The sequence below is a fragment of the Petaurus breviceps genome, unplaced genomic scaffold (assembly GCF_028583685.1).
Source record: "Petaurus breviceps papuanus isolate PSGF00001 unplaced genomic scaffold, PetGlider_PUasm1.0 90823, whole genome shotgun sequence".
In the NCBI taxonomy this organism is placed as follows: Eukaryota; Metazoa; Chordata; class Mammalia; order Diprotodontia; family Petauridae; genus Petaurus; species Petaurus breviceps.
In genome coordinates, this window is record NW_027187352.1 from 22446613 (window position 1) to 22474440 (window position 27828).

Here is a 27828-nt window from a genome sequence, read left to right on the forward strand (position 1 = left end):
TATCTATCTATCTATCTATCTATCTATCTATCTATCTATCTATCTATCTATCTACCTACCTACCTACCTGTCTTCCTGGTGGGGGGAATCAGTAATGAGTGGGGAAGAGACTGAGATGGGTCCCTTCCCTGTAGATTGTGCCTTTTGAGCTGAGCTTTAAAGGGAATTCATATTTCTCTGAGGCAGAGGGTATATTTTGTAAGAATGGTTGAATGGATTGTGGGAATGCAGGGAACCAGGGGAGAATGTCACATTAGAACACATGAAGGAGACCAATGAACAAAGGCTAGCAAGATACACAATAGTGTCACATACTGCCAAGCAGTCAAAAAGAAGGAAGATTGTGGAGACGTAATCAAATTAACCAATCAAGGGATTATTGGTAACTATGGAAAGAACAGTTGAGTTGTAAGTTCTAATGACAGATTCAAGGGGGTGAGGAGTGAATGAGTGGAGAGGAAGTAGAGTTAATGAGAACAGAAATTTTTTCTAGAAATTTGGATGTAGAAGTGAGTAGAAGAGTGACTGCTCAAAGGGATGGTAGGGTCTAGTGAAGAATTTTTTGTGTATGGGGAACAATTGGGCTTTTTTTAAGCAGTAGAAAAGGAACTAATATATAAGGAAAGTTTTAAAACTAGGCAAAGGGAAAGCATTATGGAAGGGGAAAGCTCCTAAAGGAGATAGGATGTGATTAGATCAAGATCTCAAGAGTATTTGGCAGAAGCAAGAAGAACCAGCTCTTCCCTAGAGACTGACACAATGGAGGATAGAGTGAAGAATGTTAGTAGGTTACCTTTACTATTTCAGGTTTAAAAAATACTCTCAGAAGTAAAGGAGGAAGACCACTGACCCAAAATCATAAACACAAAAATAAGTAAGAACTACATGGAATGTTTCTAATGAGCAGATATAGGAATGAATGATTTTATTACCCAAAACCCTTTTACTCCATCCTTTATTTTGTTGTCCCATGTATACCTGAGCACAGAAAACATTTAGTATAACTTGCCTATTCTATTATGAATCATTTCAATCTCCCCATTTCCACCATGGAGATAACAATTCAATTGTTTAATCTGCCCTGAAACATTCTTTTTCTTCCCCCTCCCCCTGCCATCAATCTCTAATTCCTAGGTTTTTTTCCAAAACTCATTTGACACTTTAAAAGTCCACCCATTCCTTATCTTATCCAGGTCATTTTTTAGCCTTAATTCTTACCTAAGTTCTATCTAGTACAACTAGTGTTTTTACAGAAACTAACTGGTTAGTTCTATTTCTGTGACCTCTGCATCTCATCACTCTTCTTCCTCAGTTTATGTTTTTATAAAATGAAGAATAGTTGTTGGCACTTATGAAATGACAAGCAGCAACAATAATAGAACACTATAGGCTTGGCACTATAGGCAGTTGTGCCATTATTATGTAAATATCATCTGTGATTATGGAAATTTATAGTTAGTATTTTCATCATCTATTGTATTAACCCACTGGCACATAAGACAGATTAATGGCCAGAATAGTTATTTGGTGAGCACAGAGGATTTTGTACATAATAAAGTTCATTATCTAAATCAGGTTTTGCAACACTGTATATACCTTTTCAGGTATTTACCGAAAAGAAAATAGAAGTTTTTAGAGCATCACAATGAAATAGCATGATAACTGTTCAATATAAAAGTGGATTCTAAAAAAGTTTAAAATTCTTCTCCACCTGGATCCTGGTTGTGTGTTGACTGAAGCATATTTATCTTTGTTTTTTAATGATTGCCTTGGAAAACAACAAAATCCATATTATTTTACAATAATTCCGTGACCCTGGTTGATGCTGAATTCAAGGAGGATGTTCTCTCTCTTTTTTTTTTAAGCAATCGGGGTTAAGTAACTTGCTCAAGGTTACACGGCCATTTATTTCTGGGTGTCGTGCTAAGTATCTGAGCCCGGATTTGATCCCCAGGTCATCCCAACACTGGAGCTGGTGCTCTTACTCACTGAGACACTTGGCTGCCCCTTGAGGATGTTCTCTTTAATTTGCAAGGTGAGGCAGAGTCATCTGTATTGAGGACAGGCATAGTAGGCAAAATGAGGGACTGTTAAGTCATCCATGAGTTCTCATCAAAAGTACGAATTGTGACTGAAAGTTCAGTGTCCCTCTTAGAAGTGATCTTATGTAATTATGAAAATCTTATTCAGTAGAAACAGCTGATATTGGAATACAAAGACATGGTTTCAAATCTTAACTCTTGGATTAACTACTGGTGCAAGTCACTTAACCTCTGTAGGACTGTTTCCTTCTCTATAAAAGAAGGGGATTGAGCTAGATGACCTTTGAGGTTCTTTGTATTTGTATAGGTATAAATCTATTATCTTCTGTATATATCATATATAGAGTTCCCCTGCCCTGATATATATATATATATACACACACACACACATGGTAACACTGTTGCTTGCTTGTAATCCTAAAATTCGTAAAAGGTTTCCTGTGCACAGGGAGCAAGGGAACCATCATATATGTGAGTGAGAAGCCAAGGATAATTGCTAGATCATGGAGACCCAAGACTTAGTTCTGTTGCATGTGATAACTTACAAGGTTAATCATAAACCATGCCAGGGCTAACCCCCCAACTGAAAAAAAATCTCTCCAGTCAATTGTAGTGCCTGAAGATCAAGAGATGAGTTTTGAATGGAATAAAGGATAATATACCAGGGGCGGCTAGGTGGCACAGTGAATAGAGCACCAGCCCTGGAGTCAAGAGGACCTGAGTTCAAAGTTGACGTCAGACACTTAACACTTACTAGCTGTGTGACCTTGGACAAGTCACTTAACCCCAATTGCCCTGCCTTCTCCCCTCCAAAAAAAAAAAGACTATACTCCAGAAAAAGGGTAATGAGGCTAAATTATAAAGGAACAAAGATTGAACCATTATGTTGTCATTTTTTTTCAGGGAAGCTTATTGCCTTGTGTCCTAACAGTCTCCAGAGAGCCTTTTCCTTCTGGGGACCTTGAAACACAAACAACATATGGTAGGTGTGTGTAGGGGGGTGGTATAACAGGACAAAGACAGTTGCATTATATAAATAAATTTCAGTTAGTAATAAGCCATAGTAGCTCATTGATAATTCTATGCCCTGAGCTATATATAGCATGGTAACATCATTACATCTTACAGCCAACAATGTTCTCAGTCTCAGAAGATTAGAACATTAAGATCAAGACTGCTGTTTCAACCAACTCTATCAACAACATTTCTCTTTGCTGATGATGGCATGTGAACAAACACCTTTCTTCTCACCTCATCTTTTCCATTCATTATAAAGAGGGAAAACACTACTATTGTATGCAGTAGTTTTAATTATTTTGGAAAGGTGAATTGACTGTCATCTTCCAGAATGAATCTGTCCCCATTTTCTACCTGATGCCATTAAGGTTAATGAGTGCATTCATTAGGCTGTAGCCCAGTGTTTTTTTTTTTTTTTTGAAAAATCTGTTCACAGCCCACATAATTATCATGGAAACTGCTGTTCTTCCCACATATAATTACCATTCTGCCAAATCTCTAACTGATAGAATTTTAACAGATATTTTGGGATTTTTTTGTAAGAGTGGGAGTTTACTGACTGCTTATATATCTTTATATAATATATTTCTTAAATTGAGTAGGTCTTAGAAACTCTAAATATAAAATTTTAAAAGCATCTAAAGATATTGAGCTTTCTAACAGAAGTCAACTTTGTCTGTGTGATCACTAGTAAACACCAATGAATAGTTTAATTCAAATATGTACTTGGGGGGAGTAGAATAGGTAACTGACTAAAATTGTCACCTTGATATATTTCATCCAGATTTTTTTTGATTCATTTTATAGGTTGAGGCATCTTGGAGGCATCATCATGCACAGGACACTGGGCTTGGAGTAAAAAAGGCCTGAGTTTAAATCCAGGTTTGGAAACTTACTAGTTGTATGACCCTGGGGAAAACACTTAACCATCGTATGCCTCACTGTCCTCAACTTTAGAATGGGGATAACAACAACAACCATCATCATCATCACAGTAGTAGTAATAGACAACATTTATATAGTGCTTACTATGTGCCAGGCATTCTGCTAAGTACTTTGAAATTATCATCTCATTTTAACTTTCCAACAATCCTGCAACATAGATGCTATTATTATCTTCATTTTATAACAGAAGAAACAGAGCCAAACAGAAGTTAAGTGACTTATCCAGGGTTAAGTTATAATAATAGTTCTTACCTCAAGGTTTTTGTGAGGATCAAATAAGTATTTGCAAAAACATTTAGCAGGGCTCCTCACCTATACTAGATGCTTAATAAGTACTTGCTCCATTCCTCCCAACTACCTATGAGAGTCTGATTTTATATGTGGGGGCAAGATAAGATGAGAATTAATGGCATTCTAGCTATTTTTGATGCTAGCAATTTCTTTTCTGTATATAAGAACAAAAAATTTGCTTCCAACTATTCTATCCATATACTGTGAAAAAGTCCTTCTATCTAACATTAAAATACTCTGGCAAACATACAAATGGTCATTTAATGTAATATAGACTCACATCTACATTTAAAGAAATATTTTATTCAATAGACTTTACTTAAATGTGGGAGTATGGGGGGAATCATTCATTTGAAAACTTTCAATGACAGGAAGCATATTATCTAACAAGGCAGTAAGTTCCAACTTTGAGTAGTCTATGAGATGGAAAATGTTTTATCTTAAAAGGAAAAGTGATTAGTTTCACATGACTTTTTTTTTGTCAATTCATTCCTATTTCTAGTGATTATCTTTTCTTGTTCTAGACATAAATCATTTATAGAACTATTGATTCTTGATGTTGGTGCAGAATTATGGCTATCTCATTGGTCTGTGGCTCCCTAAATCTAGCTAATCCCTAAGCCTTTTTTAAAAATCAAGGTATTTTCCCATTTCCTGTCACTTTCCATTTCTGGCATATTTGCTATTCACCATGATTGCTCAAAGATTACTCATGGTGACTTTTATGATTATATGTCCTTTCACTATTGGGGTATGTATTTCTGGGGAATTGCAGACATGAATAAATCAAAAGCAGCTAGGAACTTTTTTCCTATCTCCCCACTTGCCGTGGACTTAAATTCCCTCTCAGCCATGTTTGTTCTGTTTAGGATCTGTATGAAGATCATTATCTTTTATAGAAACATTCAGAACAGAATAGGATTGAGTGGTTATGTTTTCTCTTAGTCACATTGATATAATAATAGTGAATATTTATATAGTGCTTTAAGGTTTTCAAAGCATTTCATATATTTTGTCTTATTTAGTTTGATCCTTATAACAATCTTGTGAGGTAGGTACTATTTTATCCTTATGATATATGACAAAACAAAGGTTGAGTTGAATGATTGGCCCAGGGTTTCAGAGCTACTGAGTCTGGATTCATACTAAGGTCTTCCTACTTATACAGTCACCACTACGGTAATTATGCCATCAAACTGCCTCTTTCCTTATGCCATTAACCCCAATGTATCCTTATGCCATACAATCCTGATTCTTGGAGTAAAACTTTGGGTAAATTACTTAAGCTCTTTCAGTTTCATTTTCCTCATCTGCAAAATGGTGGGGTTGGAATTAAGAACTTCAAAGTTGCTTCTTGCTTTAAATCTATGATCCTATGATCTTTCTTCATTATTCTCATTTCTCTGAACACAGCTAAAAATCTTCACACATTTATTCTTTTCCTAAACCTACCTTGAAATTCTAATATCAATGTCTCATCATGGCATGAATATCACCACGTTTTCACAAAGGCTTGGGCAATGAACATGATCTTTGGCAGACCCGAAGATGAAAAAGGTTTTGAGGATGAGCTTGATAGTGATTGAGTGGTCTGAGACCACCTCCACTTCAGTAGAGTTTTATCACAAGAAAGATATACAACAATAATTGATGCTTTTCTTTTCTTTATAGTTTGCGGGGGAAGAATATAACAGGAATAATTATTTAAGAAATGAACAAAAATACAAAATCAACTTATGTAGTCTTTTTTTTTAAATTTCTGTAGCCATGGTTCTAGAAAAGGGATTGGAAAGTGTTCTTTTTTCCCAGTTCACCTTTTGCAGAGTTTGTAGTGTTTTTAGAACAATTAAAAAACAAATTTACCTATTGGTATTCTAAATATAAGACCTTTTGACCAATGACCAACAAACCAACATATTGTTAGAGGAGTAACATTATTCCTTCTGAAGGAAGAAATGAAGTAATTAAGAATTTCACCAGCCTTCCCATACATGCTGCCATGTATTCTGTGATGTAAATGAAGCACTAGGTTTGGAGTTAAGATTGGATTAAAATTCGGTCTTGGACATATAATAGTGATGTGATACTGGGAAAGTCACAGTTTCTCTGAGTTTTATTTTCCTTATGTGTAAAATGATGACAACAATAACATCTATCATATAGAGTTGTTAGAATCAAATGAAATAATTCATGTAAAGTGCATTAAAAGCATTAAAGATCTATATAATTTCAAGCCAAGCACTGTAGTATGTCACTCCATTTAATTACTAGGATACTGTATCCTTACCCTTTCTCAAAGTTGTTCATCAACTTTTGAGGAGAGTTAATTTCAGGATAGAGTAGAGGGTAAGGTTAATAAATAAGGAAACTATATAAATTACAATATAAAATGGAGAAGCAGGAAACTTAAAAAAAATAAACCATGTATGCTGGGAGTTTTTTTGTCATAGTAGGTAGTTATTTATTTAAAACTGTCAAGTCATACAAGTCACATGAAGGCTCAAAGCCTCCCAAAAATTAAAGTACACTCATAAGATTGATAAAGATGGGGGGGAAAGGAAAATACCCCAAATGTTGGAGGGCTGTGGGAAAACAGATCCCTTAACATGTGAGAAAAGAAGTCTGTTTAAGGATTCAACACATTTTTGGTAGACCTGTGAATGGGTAAAACTCTTCTGGAAATCAGTTTGGAATTATACAAAAAAAGTCACCGGACAGTGCATGACATTTGTCCCACCTCTAAAACTGCTAATCCAATATATAGAAAACATCAAAAAGAGAAGAAAAATCCTTATGTGTACAAAATATATATGGCAACTCTTTTATGGAAGCAAAAAACTAGAAATTAAAGTGATGCTCATCATGTGCTTTAAGAAATGAAGAAATAGATGATTTAAAAGACATGAAAAGAATTGTATGAAATAATGAGAATTGGGTAAGCAGTATCAGAAGAAGAAATGGTATTATTACATTAATATTATAAAAATGAACAATTTAGAAGGCTTTTATAAACTGAAGAAGAATGAAATGAGCAGAAACAGGAGAACAATTTAAAAAAGCTACTGTAAAGACAAACAACTTTGAAATCCATAAGAACTATAATTAGTACAATGAACATCCAAGATAACAGAGGACCAATGATAAAATATATTGCACACCTCCTGACAGAAGGGTGATATAATTAGGTTGTAGAATGAGACACTTTAAACACAGCCCATGAAGAAATTTGTTTTGCTTGACTTTGTATATTTTTACAAGGAAAAAATTCATTTTTATTGTTTTAATGTCATAATGTTGTGAGGGAAAATAATTTCTGTTAATTAAAAAATTAATCTTTTGGGGCAGCTAGGTGGCACAGTGAGTAAAGCGCTGGCCCCAGAGTCAGGAGGACCCGAGTTAGGTTTGCCTCAGACACTTAACACGCATACAAAAAAAAACCAAAACAAACAAACAAAAAAAAACTAGCCATGTAACCTCAGGCAAGTTACTTAACCCAAATTGCTCTCCAAAAGGCAAAAAAATCAAAATAAACTTTAATGCCAAATTTGAAAAATGAAAAAAAATATCTATTTCCGCATACCATTTTGGTAATACTTTTAAGTCTGTATACATCCTGATTACACTCTTCTCTCTTCAAATGAATTTCTCTAGTTAAAATTCAAAGTGGTCTAGTTGTGGTAGAGGAAAAGAGGGGCACCTTGGTGCTAGATTATTCAGGAAGTGGCAATTCATTGAGAAGTACAAGACTAGTGATCAGAAGATAACAAATTATTTACCTTAAGAAAAAGAGGAGGAGAGGATTCTGGGAAGACAGCAGAGTAGATCAGAAAAGTCCATGCTCTCAAGATTTTCCCCCACAAAAGAGCTAAAACAGAATCTTAGGGCAAACAATGTATTGCTAAAAATAAATAAGAATAGGGGCACAACATTCATCTTCCTGGAATAATTTGAGAAGATCAGAAGAAAAATCCCAGGATGAGATTTGGTCCCTGTCATGAGTAAGCATCTCTAGGCTAGGGACCACTTTCACAACAAGCAGCAAGTCCTGGAGTTACTTGGCCCCAGCCACAGGAACTTTTACCCCCCAGATAGTAAAGGGAGTTGCCTAGTGAATGCAGAAGCAGTGGGGCAAAAAAGCCCCTGACTGTGGGCACTTACAAGAGATTGGAAGTTTGGCTTTGGTTCCAGGCTAGAGTGGAGAACTGAAGGTCTGGGGCATCTCCCATACCCCAGGGCATTACAAAAATCAAGTTATTACCACAAAAAAAAATGCACAGGTAAAGGAGAAATAATCTAATAGCTTTCTATAAAGCTATTATGGGAATAGAGATGATCAGGATACATCTTCAGAAGAAGATACTGAAGTAAAGAAACACCAAAGAGTAATGTCAAATGGTCACTTGCCCAAAAAGAATTCATAGATCTTTAAAAAGACCTTAAAAATCAAATGACAGAGATAGAGGAAAAAGTAAAAAAAAAGAATAATCCAAGAAAAATAATAAGGTTATGAAGTAAAGTCAACCAATTAGAAAAGGAAATCCAGAATCTTAAGGTAGAAAATGACACCTTGAAAATTAGGATTAGGCAAAGTGAAACCAGTGAAATTATGAAACATCATGAAATCAATAAACAAAATAGGAATAATGAAAAAATAGAAAAAGTGAAGCGTCTTATAAGAAAAACAACAGATTTGGAGAATAGATCAAGAAGAGAAAACACAAAAATAATCAGACTAACTGAAAGTTATAATAAAAAAGAATCTTGATATAATAAAACAAGAAATAATTAAAGAAAATAGTCCTGAAGCATTGGAACAAGAGGGGAAAACTAAAAATAGAAAAAAAAATCCATCAATCACTACTTAAAAGAGATGCTATGAAGAAAACTCATAGAAATATTATAGTCAAATTCTGAAATCCCATGCTCAAGGATAAAATATTAAAAGCATCAAGATTAAAACAATATAAATATGGTGAGCCGCAATTAGAATCACACAGGACCTAGCAACGGAGACATTAAAGGACTGCTGGTCTTGGAACACTATATATCAAAGAGCAAAAAAACTGTGTCTCAGGTCAAAAATTTCATACCCTGCAAACTTAAGCATTATTCTGAATGAGAAAAAAATGGACATTTGATCAACTGTCAGACTTCCAAGACTTTGTTAAAAAAAAAACCTGGACTTAATAGAAGATGTGACATATAAGAGCCAAGAGAAATTATAAGGTACATACAAAAACTGATTAAAAGGGATTCATAAGGACAGACTGCTTACTTTTTTATATATGTAAAATATAAAATGTATGTCTAAGATTCTTATTAATAATTGGGTAGCTCATAAGAAAGATTGAGGTAAACCTGAGTATGATATGAATTTAAAAAGTAAAATTAGTTAGGGATGGCTAAAATTACAGGAGATAGAATCAATACTGAGGAATTAGATGGGAGATGAGGGCTGGTAGTTCTGGCAACCTACTTTCATCAGAAATGGATTTAAGAGAGAACAATATATATATATATATATATATATATATAAAAGAGTATAAAAGTCTTCTGAATTCAGAAGAAATAACATGGTAGGGACATAGGGACAGAGGAGAGGGATCTTAGGGGGCAGGGTGAGGGAACAGGTAAAAGGGGGGTATAGATCCATGGAGGAGGGTAGGTAGGTAATAGAAGGGTAAGGTAGTGGGTAGAAGTAAAGTGGATGAGGGAGGAGGGATAGGAAACAAGACATATGCAGAAACATAAAATCAAAGATCAGGAGTAGAATTTGTTTGGGAAAGTATATATCTATATATGAATGTATATATGTATATTCGTATGTATATATCTATATCTATAAAAACACCTATCTGAACTTAATTGTAGCCTTTGGGTGAGGGAGGGGAAAAAAGAACGAAGTAAAACAGTTCACAGCAGAAAAAGAAGGAAAGCTTAGCAAGGAAGTAAAGAAAAAAAGGTCAGTTCTCAACATAATGTATACTATTTATCATACAAGCTTTATTGAAATGAAAATTTATTGTTACATATTTTGAATCCTCTCTTATGTTCTTCTATGCAGATGACATTTTTTTTTGCCTTTTTTGCTATGTATTTAAGTTTCAATATTTAAGTTTATGATATGTTTTTGTTTCTTTTCTCTATTCTGTATTTGTGTTCTGACCTTTGATTTTAAAATAAAAAAATTAAAAAGACAAAAAAAAGATAGCTCAGAATTGAGATAGTGCCCTTTTCCACAGGAATTAAATTGTTGTAGTCCCTGGAGAAATCTGGAATCATCTGGGTCCCCAAGGATGCTTTTATAGCAGCTGCACACTATAAACACTGCTGACCTCATCTATTTCATGCTCTAGGACTGAGAAGGGGAAGGTTAGCACAGGCAGTCTCCAGGACCATACAAAGTACCTCTGTACAAAACTTTTCTTCCACTTGTTTCACCAACTGAAGATTTATTTTCCTTAATGAGCTTCTCTTTTCAGACCAATTACTCCAGAGAATATTAAATCTACTAGAGAATTTACTGTCAATTGTTTAATCAGATTTAAATTAGCTGAGATCAGCTTCAGGGGCTGTGGATTTTTATTAGTGGTTGGATTGGAAGTAGGGTTACCAAAAACCTGAAATTAGATTAATTTTAAAGCTATTTTATCTCAAAAGGCATGGGGAAGGGATGTCAGGTTTGGGCTTTCTGTGTTATATATGCATTTCAAAGTACATCGGTGGTCTTCCTCATCCTCCTCCCACTAGAACTTGAATTCTTCCCCTGTACTCAGATACATAAGCTTTCCTTTTTCTAGTCAAGAACCAAGTCACCCTGCCATTGCCAGCCATTTCTAAACAATGCTCAGGCATCACCTCCCAATCCTTTCACTCACCTTTGTGTTGTCTTCTGCTATTAGGATGTAATAAGCTGCTTGAGACCAGGTAAGGTCTTTATATCCCCAGAACTTAGCACATGACTGCCACATGGTTATCACTTAATAGATGCCATTTAATTTATTCTCTCAGTCATTCATTAATTCATGCACTTATGCATGGAATGAAGATCCTGTCTTTTTTTTCCTTCTTAATTTAAGGAATCCTGACAGGAGAGACAGCTAGATGGCTCAGTGAATGGAGCTCTGGGCCTGGAGCCAAGAAGACTCAAGTTCAAACTTGGTCTCAGATGCTTACTACTATATGACCTTGGGCAAATCAGTTAACCTTGTTTACCTCAGTTTCTTCATCTGTAAAATAAGTTGGAGAAGAAAATAGCAAACAACTCCTGTATCTCTGCCAAGAAAATCTCAAATGAGGTCACAAAGAACTGGACATGACTGAAAAAACTATTGAACAAGAACAACAACAGAAAAGGAGGGGAATTTAGGGAAAATGAAGAGGAAGGAAAGAGGAGACATGCTACATAGGGCAGACTCCTCACTTCACTTGATTCTTTTTTCTCTTCCTCTTCCTCAATTCAACTCAACAAACGTTTATTAAGTGCCTAGTACTTATGGACAAGGCATATGGAATAGTGACTCAGGGTCTGGCCTTTGCATTGGGAAGACTTATGTTCAGGGTCCCAGGCAGCTCTCTAAGACTACAAACTGCAGAACAGTTTTTGATCAGCATTGGTGGAGTCCCCTTTCTTAATATGAGCTTCCTTCTCTATGAATGGGGCGGCTGGTTGGTGAAGCAGATGGAGAACCTATCCTAGAGTCAGGAAAACTTATCTTCCAGCTCAAATCTGGCCCCAGACACTTAATAGCTGTGTGACCCCTGGCACATCCTGTTTACCTCAGTTTCCTCATCTGTAAAATGACCCTAAGAAGGAAATGGGAAATTATTCCACTATCTTTGACAATAAAACCCCAAATGGGGTCACAAAGAGTTGGATATGACTGAAACAGCTGAATGACAGGTCTATGAAATCATAGAAAAACAAAATAAAACAAAAACAAAACCTGTAGATAAGACAGCACTTCTGAGTAGTAGAGATAACCAAAAGAAGAGTGGAGTATTTTTCATCTGACAGAGATACATAATTTAGAAAAAAGAGGGTGGTGGCTGAGGCTCTTAGCTCTTCACCTAGTTTTTCCTTTACATGTCAACCATGTATGATAATGGGAGAGAGGTTCCCTTCAATATTGACCTCCACACATAGTTTCTATGGGTTTGTCGAGTGTTCATGTGGGAGGGTTGGGGTTTGTGTGTCTGTGTGTGTGTGTGTGTGTACACTATACATGTGTGCCAGAATTCATGTATAAGAATATGTTGGAGTAAATCTAATCTGGTGATTATAGGTCAGACAACATTCCTATTTTCAATGGCAATACAATATTTAAGTGGAGATATGCTTATAAACTAGTAAATATTGGTCATAAAAAGAAATATATACTTAGAACTGAACTGTGAATAGGTGGAAGAACTGTGAATAAGTGAATGGAGTAGATGAGTTCTCTGAGAAAACAGGCATAAAGAAAGTAGGCCAAGCACCTGTGTATAGTCATATATGAAAGTGATAGCAGGGAAGTCAGGAAAACAAGGAACATATACATTGACACAAGGATGGGCACCATCTTGTTTATACCCTGATTTTTTAAAAACTTCTCTTCACATCTGTGGATAATTACAGCAAAAGGTTCAGAAAAGGAATCATCCAGGCTGTCAAAGTATTCCGCTCTTCAGAGAGTCTGTCCACAATGCATTCCATTTAATTGACTGCCTTACATATAATTATAATATTCTTGTTCAAGTTTTGCTTAGCCAATCAGTTTTTTTAATTTCTCCACTTTTTATTTTTTTTTTAAAGCAATCGGGGTTAAGTAACTTGCTCAAGGTTACACGGCCAGTTATTTCTGGGTGTGGTGCTGAGTATCTGAGCCCAGATTTGATCCAGGTCATCCCGACACTGGAGCCGGTGCTCTTACTCGCTGAGCCACCTGGCCGCCCCTAAGCAATTGGGGTTAAGTAACTTTCTCAAGGTTACACGGCCAGGTGTTTCTGGGTGGGTGCTAAGTGTCTGAGCCTGGGATTCGATCTCCAGGTCTTCTCAACCCTGGAACCAGTGCTCTTACTTGCTGTGCTACCTGGCCATCCCAATTTCTCCACTTTTTAATGAAAGAAGACATGGCAGTCTCATTCTTGTTGATTCTAGTTCTGCCTGCCCTACTTACTAGTTGTGTGACTTTGGGGAGGCCCATTAGCCTTTTGAGCCTTAGTTTCCTGATCTTTAAAATGGGGATAATAATAATGATTATATTACTTTTCTGTAGGATTGTTGTGAGGATGAAATATATTTAAAATATGTTCTATATTCTATGCAACTGTCATCTGGTTTAGCATTAACACCAATATTGCCACCACCATCATTATTACCTTTATTATGATTATTATTTCTGGAAATATATGAATTCTTGGGGGGGCATCCTCTCTGGAACACTAAGGATACTGAATGACTTATGTACAAAGCAAAATTCAGCAGAAGACTGAGGTTCGAAATAGCGAGGGCACCTTTGAAAAGTAAGCACTCTTGTTCCTCCTCTCACATCTGGGCAGGACCTAGCAGGAGATGACATTTTATGCCCAGGGTTTGGTTGAGTTATGAGGCAGAGGGAGCAGCTAGGCAGTAACAAGACCATCACATGATAATTGGGCTAGAATTCAAACTAATTTGGATTTGAAGGAATGAAAATAACCATACCTGATTACTTAACTACTTGAAAAAACCTGGAAAACTGCAAAGCTGCAGTTTGGGTAATGAGATGATTACAAGTTGTCCTGTAAATTGCTCCATCATAATAAATCTGTTAATGTCTCTATTGTTAGGCATCCCACGAAATGAAATCCTTTAATCTAAGTTGATCTCCAGCAAAGTCAATTAAAATATAGCCTGTTGGTGCATGAGGGCAGAAAGTGTATTCAGGGTACACATGGTCATGAGTGTTATTGTCTGGTCTAATATCCATTATCAGTTGAAGTAGATGACTGTAATCACCAACGGATGGTGAACTGAGTGTAACTTTGCTTTAGCGATTGTATAATAAGACATATAATAATAATAACTAATGTTTTAATACTATCTAATTTATATATTATATCTAATTTATAATATGTACTGGGTTGGTTGGTTGTTGTCCTTCATTCTTAAAGAAGACCAAAATGACATCACCATGCTAGAGTCAAGTTTCAATGCGTCTGACTGTGGTTGATCGGACCAATATGAGCTCAGAATGCTCTACCACAGGTCCAGCAAAATAGTCCTTGGGAATATTAGGGATGGAATCTCTAAATTTGCACATTCTGGGTTTCCTTTGAGCTGTTTCAATTCTGCTTTCCTCCTAGAGCAATAGTACCTCCTTTGATGTGGCCATGCCATGCTGAGCAGTCCTGTGCCAGTGTCTCCTACGTCACATAATCAATTCCAAAGTACTTAAGAGAGACCTTGAGAATGTCCTTGTATTACTTCTTCTGACTACCATGTGAATGCTTGCCCTGTGAGAGTTCTCTATAAAATAGTCTTTTTGGTAAGCATATGTTTTGTGTTTTAACAACATGGCCAACCCATTGGAATTGCACTCTCTGAAATGGAGTTTGGCATTTCAGTTCAAGGGAGAACCTCAGTGTCTGGTTATCTTATCTTGCCAGGTGATCTTCAGAATCTTCCTAAGACAATTCAAATGGAAATGATTCAGTTTTCTGGCAAGGCGCTGGTATACTCTCCAGGTTTCACAGGCATAAAACAAAGAGGTTAGCACAACGCCTCTGTAGAACTTCAGTTTGACAGTCAGTCTAATACCTCTTCTCTAACATACTTTCCATCAGTCAGAGCCTCCCAAACACTGAGATAAGTCTGGCAATGTGTGCATCAACCTCACTATCAATGTATACATCCCTGGAAAGTATACTACCAAGGTAAATAACTTATCCATAGCATTCAAAGCTTGTCTATTTGCTGCAACTGATGGTTCTACATATGGATGGTGTGGTGGTGGCTGATGGAGCACCTGTGTTTTCTTGGTGTTAATTGTTAGGCCAAAATTAGCAAAAGCAGCAGAGAATTGATCCAGATTTTGTTGCATCTCAACTTCAGAGACTATTGAATGCACAATCATCTGCAAACAGACAATCATGCACCAACACCCCCTTTACTTTAGTCTTGGCTTGGAGCCTTTTCAAGTTGAAAAACTTGTCAAGTTTAAAAATTTCTGCTTACCCAACATTGGCCTGAATATATACTGTAATAAAACTAATTTATATAAACTTATAATTTATATACTATACTAATGGATGAATTTATATACTATATTATATCTACCATATACATTTACATCTAACTTATATACATTTATATAATATACATTTGCAATTTTATAATTTATATATTATATACAACTTTATATATAACATATTTACATATAATTTTTATACTATATGTATATACTAATTTTATACTATATCTAATTTATGTACATTTATCCTCTCTCTCTCTCTCTCTCTCTCTCTCTCTCTCCACAAACACACATACACACACACACACTATACTTTGCTCTAGATGAACTATATGGTTAGCTCCTCACAACCCTCGGTGTTATTATTATTATTATGTTATATTATTATTTGAACTCAGGTCTTCAAGTGTCCAAATCCAAAATCCTATTAAATATATGTCATAACTCTACGTCATATACACATATGTGTCAGTTTTCTTTTAGATCCTAACCTCAGGGAAACTAATGAGGTTATATTGGCTCATTAGATTTGTTTTTGTTGCCATTATTGTTGTTGTTGTTTTCAGTTCAGAAGGCTTAAATATACTTGAAACATGGAAACGTTAAAAATTTGGACAATTTTCAACTATTAGGTGAGTGTTTTCCTCTACTTTTCAAATTATAGAAATAAATATTAAGCCTTCAGGTTTTCTTCTACAACATGACAATACTCAACATTGCTTTTCCCCATCACAATATCTTCCTAAGCCCAAGTCATGATCTCAGGCAGTACTATGTAAGTGGAGAGAAGTTAATAGAACCAAAAGATATTCATAGGATCATAGCTCTATAGCTGGAAGGAACCTCAGAAGCCTTTTAGTCCAACTCCTCATTTTCCAGTGAGAATACTAAGACCCAGAGAAGGAAAGTAATTTGTCTAGGGTCATACAAATAGTGTGCATCAGAAGCAGGATTTGAAACCAGATGCCCCAACAGTATTCTTTCTATTGAAACACTGTCTCCTCTGTGGGGGAGGTGGGATTTCATGAGATTTGCCAACTGATTAGATACAGGAGGTCGGGTGAGGACAAGAAAGGGCAAAGAGTCAATAATGAATCCAAACTTGAAAGTTTTACAGACTAGAATGATGAGCTAGAGAGAAATATGTTAAGAATAATAAACTCTCAGTTACATGAGTGATTAATATCAGCAATTTTCTCACCTCTCTCCTGTTTCATTGGCATTGTCTTAATTTTTATGGTCAATTCTCAAATGAATACAATGCCAGCACTGAATCTAATGTTCTAGATAGATATTTCCTGTTCCTCTTATTTAAACTTGCAACTCAAAACCATGCCACGTAGGAATGAATGGAAGGAAATAAGGGTGCTTTACCTGAAGAAGACCTCTTAGAGAAAGAAAGTATTAACTTACCTAAAGGGGTGTCATGTGGAGAAATGCTTAGGTTTGTTTTATTTAGCTATGTGGGGCACCATTGGACAGGACCAAGACGAATGAGGAGCAAGCACAAGGAGGTTGTTATTAAATCAGTATAAGGACAAGTTTTTTAACAATTAGAGCAATGTCAAGGTGGAGTAATACAGTGTGGAACAGAAACATAGTGCTGGATATGAAGTCCCAATATCTGGGTTCAAATCTTGGCTTTGCCACCTTATATCTGTGTGACCTTGAGCAAGTCATTCAATCTATTTTGACTTCAGTTTCTGATACAGTAGAATGAAGGAGTTGTTTTAGATATCATCAAACATACTTTCATATATAAATCTGGTATCTTAGTGTAGCATGAGTGGACTTGCCTATGAGACAGAGTCCTTAAAGTATGGCCATTGAAAATATTTCCTCAAACTTGTCAGGCTTCTCCCCCAAACAAACCTTTTTATTTTTTTGCTGAGAACTTCACCTCATACTTCAATAACAACCACAACAAATGGAGGTCATTCACCAAGAACTTCCCCTTCTCTCTGCATTTTACCTCATTTATAAGGTCCTCTATTTGGGTTTCCATACTTTGGGGCAGCTAAATGGTACAGTGGATAGAACACCAGGCCTTGTGTCAGGAAGAAAAAATTTCAAAACAAGGCTCAGATATTTACTAGATATATGACCCTGGGAAATCACTTAACCTTATTTGTCTGTTCCATCATCTGTAAAAGAAAATATAGAAAGAAATGGTGAACCTTTCCAGTATCTTTGCCAAGAAAACCACAAATGGGGTCATGAAGAGTCAGATATGACTAAAGAACAATGCTCTGGTCCAAGGGTGGGGAACCTGATGCCTTGAGGCCACATGTGGCCTTGTAGGTCCTTGGGTGTGGCTTTTTGACTAAGTATAAATTTTACAGAATAAATTCTTTTATTAAGGGAATTGGTTCTGTGAAGTTTGGATTTAGTCACAGGGCTTCACTTGAGGACCTAGAGGGCCACTTGTGGCCTTGAGACCACAGGTTCCCCATGCCTGCTTGAATCTGGTCCCTTCCTAGTGGTTTAGTTTTCTTATCCCTTATTCCCCTCAATGTACTCTATAATCTAGCTAACACTATTATACACAGTTTCTGGAGTACAACATTCAATCTCATATCTCCATGCCTTTGGAATGGTCATCCTCCATGAACACTACACTTGCAATGTTCTACCCTCTTACTTTCATCACCAGTTTCTTTGGCTTCCTTCCAGATTCAGCTCAAAATGTATACTCTCAAGGAAGCCTTTTCTGGTCTCCTACCCTCATCCTAGCTGAGAATGCTTTCACATTCATTTTATCTTCTATCTGCTGTTTCTCTTTTTGTATATACTTAGTTATTTACATATTCACCCTTTATGAGAACATACACTCCTTTAAGGCAGAGTCTGTTTAGGCTTCATTTGTATCCCTAGCATTTATAATCCCTTGAATATAATAAATGCTTACTGACAGACTGACCTTGGTAAATCACTTCACCTCTCTGTCTCAATTTTCTCATCTGTAAAATGGAAATAATACTTGCATTACTTCACAAGTCTGTTTTGAAGAAAGTATTTTTCAACCATTAAAATGTTAGGCAAATTAGTTATTATTAATAATAATTCTTATTCTTATGTGACCTAGAAATAAAAAGCTCTTGCATTCCATACCACCCCATTCCATAGCCCCAGCTACAACTATTAAACCATTTTCCTGGAGATCTTATTGGTCCAATCCTTCTGCTTTCAGTTTCTCTCTTTCATGAGCTGAGGACAACTTTAATACGACCTTGTTGAATGGATGAACATACTTAAATTCATACTCATGTAAGTGGACTTCAGCAGGGAGAGTACAATGGGCTGGATGACCTTTGGATATGTGCACAATTAGGATAAATCCACAATTTCTATAAGGCAAGGTCCATTAAAAAAATAAACCCTGTGTGTGTGTTTGTGTGTGTGTGAGTATTGTATGACTTTGGGTCATAGGATGTTAAAGTCTCTGAAGACTTGAATATCATCACTTGGGAAAAGAAAAATACATGTAGTAGGTGTGAACAGACTACAATGACTTTGGAAATACAGAATTTTGTAGGAAAAAATATAATGGATGCTATCAGAGTGATTTGTGACTAGAAAAAAATTATAATAATTGGGCTGGTTATATGGCAAGAACAACATAGAACCAATAAACAGTTTTCATACACTGTTGGTATCCACAGAACATTGAGAATGAAGAAAAGGTTCATAGTATGCTTTCTGAATTCTGTGCGACAGATTTTTGGAAGGACATGGGCAATGCAAACAAGAATGTATTGCTATCTGTTATCATCAAATGGAATACCCATATCAATGAAATTGCCAAACCAATGACATATTGGAAGAATATTTTATGTGTATGTATATATGCATATACCTCCACAAATCTGTATATCTGCATTATGTTTTCTGTGAAATACACACACATACACACATACATATATGCATACATAGAAGCTGACACTTACATGACACTTTAAGGCTGCAAAGCACTTTTATATACACTATCTCATTTGATCCTTACAACAACCCTGTGATATGAATACTAAAATTGTTATCATGTTCTGGATGAGTAAACTGAAGTTCAGAAAGGTTGAATAATTTGCCCAGTCAATGGCACAGACATTAATTTGGTGATTGCTCCAAGTCCAGCATTCTCTGCACTAGTTTCTACTTCTGTTTCCTTTCTGCCATCTATATAGCTCCTTCTCCTACCCTCTCTATCGGCTTCTCTGTTTCTGTCTCATACCCCAGAGGAATGTATGCATATTTAAAGGTAGAATCTTTGTTTATATGGGGTTTCATTGAGGCCTGATGAGTGATTTTTAAGTCAGGCAGGTGAAGCACAGCAGTTCTCTTGCTGTGTTTGCTTAGCCCATTAGCTAAATCATCCAAATCATAGCCAGAAGGTGTTTTTCTCCCCCAGGTTTTTACTTCTCGAGGAAACAAACAAAGAAACAAAAAAAAAATCTAGTTCCATAGTGAAGAAAAATGGCAAATCCTTGAAATGCACCCTAATTAACAATTTCCAGTTACTTTTAGGGTTCAGCCAGAGCACAGGATTGATTAGAAGAAAGGGAGAACTCTGAAAGTAAGCATTGACATTTCTTTTTTTTCTGTATTTAAAAAAATTTTCTAGCAGACAATTTACATAAAACCCCCCTTTAATTTAATATGACAACTTCCCATGATAAACTACTTAAAGAGCAGCTTTGGTCAAGAATGGAATGAAATAGCCAAGCAAAAAGACATCACTGCTGATTTTTTTAAACCAATACATTCACCAATTATGTTGAAAAAAAAACAAAAACAAAGCATCTGCAAGAGATATTTTTTTCAGTTTTGACTTGTGCTAGGGTCTTTCTTCATGCAAATGCTGGAGCTGCATTCTGTCAAGTGTTGGTCATGCTAGAGAAAGGAAATACAGCTTCACATGATGCATAGCCCCTCAATTGAACTGAAGTCTTGAAATCCCAAATTGTCATTGCTCCATCAAAGCCAGTGTTGCCAAATTTGCAGCAATCTTGCTTGTCCACTTCATAAATAGACACTTGGATGATATTTTTGGTATAATATGTCTAGAGCAGTGTTGCAATCTTCAGTTGTGGCTCTCTTGTCCACGTTGTGGAAGCATTCCATGGCAGAGATGTTGTGCTGGATACTCTGTTTAGGAATGTCTAATTTGGAGATGAAGATGAAGGAGCAACAAGCATCATAATTAAACAATATTGGGCAGCAGTCATGGTGAGCAGCCACCACACTATTCTCAGAGACAAACAAAACACTCAGGAGTGGGAGGAACCCTGTTTTCAGCTGTAAAACCATCATGTTTTTGGAGGCATTGGCAACTGATACAGTAGTATCATGGCTGACCCAAGCAAGATGATTCCCACTGGCAGAGAAACTAACTCCATGTACCCAACCACCATTTCTGGTACCACCAAACTCTGACATCAGTTGACCAAAAGGCATCTTGGTACCTAGTGGAGCACTGGCTGGCTTTTCATCAACTTCTTTGATGTAGGCAGAAAATACTCTGCACTTGAAGTCACAACATCCAGCAGCCAGCAAAACATTGTTGGGGTGCCAGTCCAAACTAAGAACAGTAGAACCAATTGGGTTTTTTTTTTATGTGTTTGCTAACCCACTGGTCATTTTCAGACTCAAAGTAGCACACAGAAATCAGTCAAGCTCCACTACCTATGGCAAATTTATTCTCCAGGGGAGACCATTTCACAAAGATGGCTGCATGGTTAAGCCTCAGGATCACCAGGGTTGGTTTCCAGATGCCATCTTTCTGACTCCAGACATAGGTATTATGGTCTGCACCACAAGTTACAATTCGATTGCTCTTGGGAGCATAGTCAATATCTGTGATGTGTCCATTATGTTTCCTCAGTTCATGTGCTTTCACCCACTGGTTCTCATTCTTCTTGTAAATATGGACTTTGTGATTATTAGGGCTAAGGGAAATCTGAGTAAGGTCTCTGTTCCAAGCATGGCAGGTGATTGGCTCTAGTAAAAATGGATGTAAGGACATTACTTTTAGTGTTTTCAAAAGGGAAAAAGCTGGGATGGGGAGGGTGTGGATGGCCCTAGAGTGGAGAATTCGTGGGTTCCCGGTCAGGGAACGATGAAATGTTGAGGTTTAAGGTTTAGGGGTACTCAAGACCCCAAAATAACAACACACCAGGTCCTGCCAAATGAATTAGACTCAAGTCTTCTCTCAGCCAAAGAGAAGCAAAGTTTATTAAAGATTCGCCATAATGGGTAGACTCTTAAGGAGCCTACGTATCTGTGATGCTTGTATTGGACAAGCAGACCAGAATAATCTGACACAAAGTGAGTCTGTGCTAGATAATTCTCAGCACCTTCATGGAGTCAGGATGGGTCTTCCATACAGAAAGGTTGCTGGAGGATTTAGGGATGATCTAGAGAAGAAGTTTGGGGAGGGTCTTCAGGAGGAGTCAGATGAGGTCAGACTCCAGTAATGAGAGTTTAAGGTTGGTAAATAGCTGGAGACTACCTGGAGATGACAGATGATGGAGGGGTAGGCTAGTTTAAGGGTAACAGATTTGGGTATAGAATTTTTGGGAGGATCAAGGGTGGGAAGTAGCTGGACAATGGAGGGCTAGGTTAGTAACAGAGATTTGGGTCTTGTTAGTGGACATGAATAAGCTCTGGTGGGTGGTACCCTGACATTTCTAAGGCCTTTAAAGTTCAGAAAGCGCTTTTCTCTTAACAGCCTTGGAAAGTAAATGATGTAAATATATCCCTGGTTGCCAAGATCTTGTATCCCAGAGACTTTGGTCATTGAAGCTGCCCGTTTAATATAATAAGAGAGACTTTGGAGCTGTGACTGGGAGAATGAACTGCTAACAGACAGTCTGAGGAGAGCTCAGTTTTCATTGCATTCCAGTGCCCTGGAGGAAGGAAATTTTTGATTGAGTTTTAAGTCAGTAAGCAGAGGTGGTAGAGAGGCAAGAGAGGGGATGAAAGCCAATACATATGTGAACCAAAGAAGAAGAGGACAGAAGATATATTGGAGAAGAGTGACCTGGAGCTGGGACCAGGCTAACAGAGGTATAGCTATGACAATTGGTGGGAGCAAAGTTCAGTCAACAGCTCTTTTTTTTCTCCCTATTGACCCAGAGAACAGAGGTGATTCTGGTGAACTCCATTGTAGGTGATGCTGTGTTTAAATGTTTACTTTCATTTCATCATTACATGACATTGCTAATAAATTACATGAATATTAACAGTGCTTTTTAAAAAAAAATCTTAACTCATGGTTTCAGGCCAAATAAAGAAGAGTCTGGTGACTTCATAGGTGAAGATATTCCCCAGACTCCGGCATAGGATCTGATGAGTTGTTTTTTTTTTATAAATTTGATAATTTCTGAGAATATTCTAAAGCATATGCATTTGACTGTCTCTGAACCTAGCAAGAAGAAATTTTCAGAGATGTTCCAGTAGGAACAGAGGATGCTGCATTTATCTCAGAGTTTATTTTTCACATTCTGGCATCATGTGTACTCACCTTATAGTTCTCTACATGTGGAGTTTCCCGATGTGATTTTTCCTCTTGTGTTTGGAATATTTTACTTTTTTACAAGATCATCTGACTATAAATCATAGAACTATAAATAAATATAAAGAAAACAAGAGTGATGCTGCTCATTAATGTATTAAGACTACATGCTTGATAGGATGATGTACATCTGGTAATGATTTAGTGGATTTTAGTTGACTATTCATATGCTAATTATCGGTATGTCAAGGAAGTCACGGCAACTGCCTGTATATGATGCTTGGCATGCATTTTCCATTCCTTTAAATTGTATATCTGCCTTAATGTTTTATTTGCTACTGCTTCAAAGGAAGCAATTATCATTCCATTATTTTATTATTGTATGACTGGATATCTGGGCTGCCTGACATTATTGGCTTGGTGAATACAACCTAATATTTGAGCAAAAAAATGGAGGATAGCATATTTGAGAAGTAATGTGATATAACGGTATTAGAGAAATATAGAGGAAGGAAGGAAAAGAAAGGAAGAAAGGAAAGAAGAAAAACAACCACTAATTAGGTGCCTACTATTTTACAAGCATCATGCTAAGCAATTTACAGATATTTCATTTGATCCTCACAATTGAGGAGGTAGGTCCTTTTATGATCCTCATTTTATAGTTGAGGGAACTGAGGCAAATAGAAGTTAAGTCACTTGTCCAGGGTAACACAGCTAGTGATTTTCTGAGGTTTAATTTGAAGTCAAGTCTTCCTCACTCCATGCCCAGTGTTCTATCCACTAACCTAGCTTTTTTTTTATATAGTTACAAAAGTCTCTGGGTTTTAGGAGTAGACCCAAAGGATAAAAGTAGGATCATTATATGGTTATTGAAAAGAGGCAAAAAAAAGAGTTGAAGAGATGTTCAGTGATTACCTGTCATTCAAGACCAGGAAAAAAAAAACACTCATCTGAATTTTAAAAATAACTAGCCCCAGTTTATTACTCAAAATATGTTTTACTGACATTGATATACTGGCAGTAGGGGACATTTATGGAAAAATGGTCTCCAGAACCTACATGCCTTTGTCTTCTGAGGAGGGGCTGATTAAAACAAAAACAACAAAAAAAAAATAGGAGAAGACCTATGTCTCTATGGGGATAAACATGGAAAGTTCAGATGAGTCATGTGACAGGATCATTATAACACTGGCATTCATCTTTCTTAGGAAAAAAAAGAAGCAAATATATAGAAAGATCAGGATTTTGGAATTGTTCTGGTACTGAATATTGCCTAAATAAAACTTAAAGTTTCATTTAAAAAATTTGAGTTATTATTATTTATAGTTGCTTCTTCACATTGCTCATTAAAAAAACTCTGACCGTGGAAACTCCTAGAGAGCCAACCACTTTGCCAATACAGGCCAGTATCTATTCTGTAATTGATAGTTGCCTGGGGCATCAAGGTAATGTGGCTTTCCCAGGATCACTTAGACATTGAAGTGTTCTGGAGCCCTCAAATGAAGTCAAGTCTTCCTGACCCCAAGATGTTCTGCTTATTATGCTCCTCTGCCACTTTGCATATTATAGGTAGGTTTTACTTTTTTAAATAAATGAATATTTTATTTTACTTCAAGGAATCATTGTTCTGTTAATACGGGGTCTGCTTGAACCTTCAACAATCACAACATTTTAGGCCTTAGTAGATGGTCACTGCATGTTGCACAGACCAAAGAATTCAGTGCCAGCCAATTTGGTGAAGAGTTCTGGAAACTTAACTAGGTGAATCTTGTACTGAAAAAACAAAAACAAAAAAACAAAACATGGTCCATAGCTAAACCCTTCCTAAAAGACTTCCCCACTTGGTAGGACCTGGAGCAGTACTGATTTGAGAATCTGAGGGAATTTGTAAGCCACAATAAGGCATCTGAATAGGTCTGGAGCGGAGGATGACTGAATTAAACATGCAAAAGTCTCTTTTCTTTCTAACTTTTGCCTGCATCTAGTGGAACAATCAAGTTGTTGTTTTGTTTTCCAAGGTATTTGCCTTTTTACTCCTTATGACAATGAGTCACAGCTACATAAGTGGTTCCAGAGGCCTCCTTGTACATAAGACTAGGGATGTGAAATGCATATGGGGGTTCATTAATGGCCTTGTGAAACACTAAGTAGAGGCGTGGGTGTCTGTAAGGCAGAGGATGTTTCCTGATTGCTTGTCATGCACTTGATTTCATCACTAATAAGGCATCCTTGCTGAGCCTCACTAAGGGAAAGCAGTAGCTAATGAGACATTGCATGAACGATAAACAAGCGCAGTCTCCTGGTGGGTTTTTTTGCTCATTTTCTAAGACTGGGTGATGTAAAAGGATAGATGTTGTTTCTGTGTCAGCCTAACTCTAGAACTCTATGTGCCTTCCTAAAGTAGTCAGATGAGGTCTAGGGTATTTATAGTGATCTGTTAGTTACCTTCCTTCCACACTCCCTTTGTCCTCCCCCATATAAACTTTTAATATAGATATAAGAAAATAAGTTTTGTAGAAGTGAAGACCTTTTTTTTTTTTTTTTTACTTTTTGGAGGGCAATTGGGGTTAAGTAACTTGCCCAAGGTTACACGGCTAGTTGTGTGTGTGTGTGTGTGTGTGTGTGTGTGTGTGTGTGTGTGTGTGTTGTGTATGAGGCTGGAACTGAACTCGGGTCCTCCTGACTCCAGGGCCGGAGATTTACTCACTGTGCCACCTAGACGCCCCTGTGAAGACCTTTTTAAAAAAAAAATGGTGGAAAACAGCATAGTATAGTCCAATAGAGTACTGGAAAATGGAGTTACTTGATTTCATCATTTTCTTGATGAATTTGGATTTATGGTTTCTTAGTTAAAATCCTGGCTCTCATATATGCTACTTATATCTATGCTGCTTTAGGAGAGTTTCTTCCCCTCTCTGGGAATCAGTTTCCTTCCTCTCCCTATCCCCAGCAAATGGCTCTATTCATATAAAAACTTATCTTCCATTACTCCTATTCTTATCAATACAATACCTTATCATCTGTAACTCCTGTCTATGATGGTGCTGAATGAAGGGAGGAGGAAAAAAGTAGATAGGAGATGTGAGTTATTTTCCATGGCAAAGTATAAAATGGAAATAATTATGGATGGGGGACGGGTAGTGTCTAGAACTGTGATTTCATCCCTGTAGAAAACTACTGATTTGAGAACTACATCTGCTGATGTGGGTCAGAAACGTGTCTATTTATTACTGAGAATTTTTAAGATAGCAACTAGGTGGCACAGTAGACAGATAACTGGGTGATAAAGTATCATTACCTGGGAGTTTTCCATACCAATGACATTACTGTCTAGCACCCATACCTAATCCATACTGTTGAGATAATCATCTTTATGCTATGTACAAATGGATAGGTGCACCCTAGGGCACCTTCCTGAACCAATCTTTCTTCTATCTCTACAATGCTGGGATCAGCTATCATTTCTATGTCAACATTCCATATCTCTTCTCCTTTTTGTACCTAAACCACTGGAAGAAACTGTCCATTCTCATTGCCTCAACTTTTTCCCTTCCCAGACTTCTTTGGAAACTTGCAACCTGTCTTCCCTACTCCCACTTCCCCCCAGTCTTCTGATTGCTAATGCTCTTTTTAAGGTTTCCAATGACCTCCTTTAGGTTAAATCTGTTGGCTTTTTATCAGTTGTAAATTTTTTGACATCTCCAAAACAATGATAGTAATGACAACCTCCTTTTTCTGAATATTTTCTCTTTTCATAGTTTTCAAGGAACCTCTCTTTCTCTTCCTTCCTCTAAGACAGATCCTTCTTCATCTCCTTTGCAGATTCATCACCCATGCCCTGCTTTATGTGTGTGGGTGCACCCCAGAGCTCTGTTCAGTATCCTTTCCTCTTTTCTTTCTATACTTTCTCAATAGTATCATTAGTTTCTATGGATTCAAATATCATCTCCATGAAGATAATTCTTAAAGCTACATATCCAACCATTATCTCTCTCCTGAGCTCCAGTCCCATATTTCCAAATGCTTGCTCTCTGTCCCTCTCAAGCTCAACAGGTGGGAAAGAGAACACATTAGCTTTCTTCCTAATTCTAATGCTTTCCTTCACTTCCTTATTTCTGTTGAGGACACTATTATTCTTTCAAGCCCCCAGATTTTTACTATCCAAGTCTCTAAGTCTTTACTCTCTCTTAGAATAATACGTCATCAATTAATGTCTTATTGATTTGACCTTCACAACATTTCTTACATCTGTCCCCTTCTCTCTATTCACATATCACAATATTAGTTCAAGAGCTCATTATCTTATATCTGCACTAAGTGACCTAATTTCTATTACCTGAATTCACCTTTCTTTTTCCACCCTTGTGACTTTGCACAGGCTGTCTCATAAGCCTAGAATGTTCTTCCTCCTCATGTAATCTTACACCTCTTACAATCTTTGGTTTCATTTAACACTGAACTGGTGTCTGTCACTTCTTACATTAGACTTTTTATGATGCCCCCACTGCTCCTTTTTCTGAAATTATTTTGTATTTACTTTCTAGATATTTAATATTTATTGTGGGTATTTGTTATGTATAAAATACACTTTTATGTATTTATACTTATTATTTACTCAGTGTATCTGTTGTATTCCTCCAGGAAAATATAGGCTGGAGGTATTTTTCACACTTTTTGTTCCAAGAATCAGTACCTGGTAATTCAACTACCCAATCGACTGGTGATTATTTTCTTTGAACTTGCCTATTTTGCTTGTTTTACATGTGGAGCAATACCTATGTGGGTCACAATACCATGAGAGTGGAAAAAG

At 36.7% G+C, this 27828-nt stretch overlaps 1 protein-coding gene, 1 long non-coding RNA gene and 1 pseudogene across 2 annotated transcripts in view; 1 reads left to right on the forward strand and 2 right to left on the reverse strand.

Annotated features, from left to right (window-relative positions):
- Nucleotides 1-7583, forward strand: part of LOC138148354 (uncharacterized) — a 236328-nt gene extending 228745 nt beyond the window's left edge. The window contains exons 3-4 of the long non-coding RNA XR_011165038.1: nt 2946-3024; nt 3867-7583. This is a non-coding gene — a long non-coding RNA (uncharacterized lncRNA). The remainder of the gene's footprint in view (nt 1-2945; nt 3025-3866) is intronic.
- GRM5 (glutamate metabotropic receptor 5) overlaps nt 1-27828 on the reverse strand; it is a 663694-nt gene that overhangs the window by 190281 nt on the left and 445585 nt on the right. The window lies entirely within an intron of this gene.
- LOC138148408 (actin-related protein 2/3 complex subunit 1A pseudogene) lies at nt 20417-21642 on the reverse strand (annotated as a pseudogene).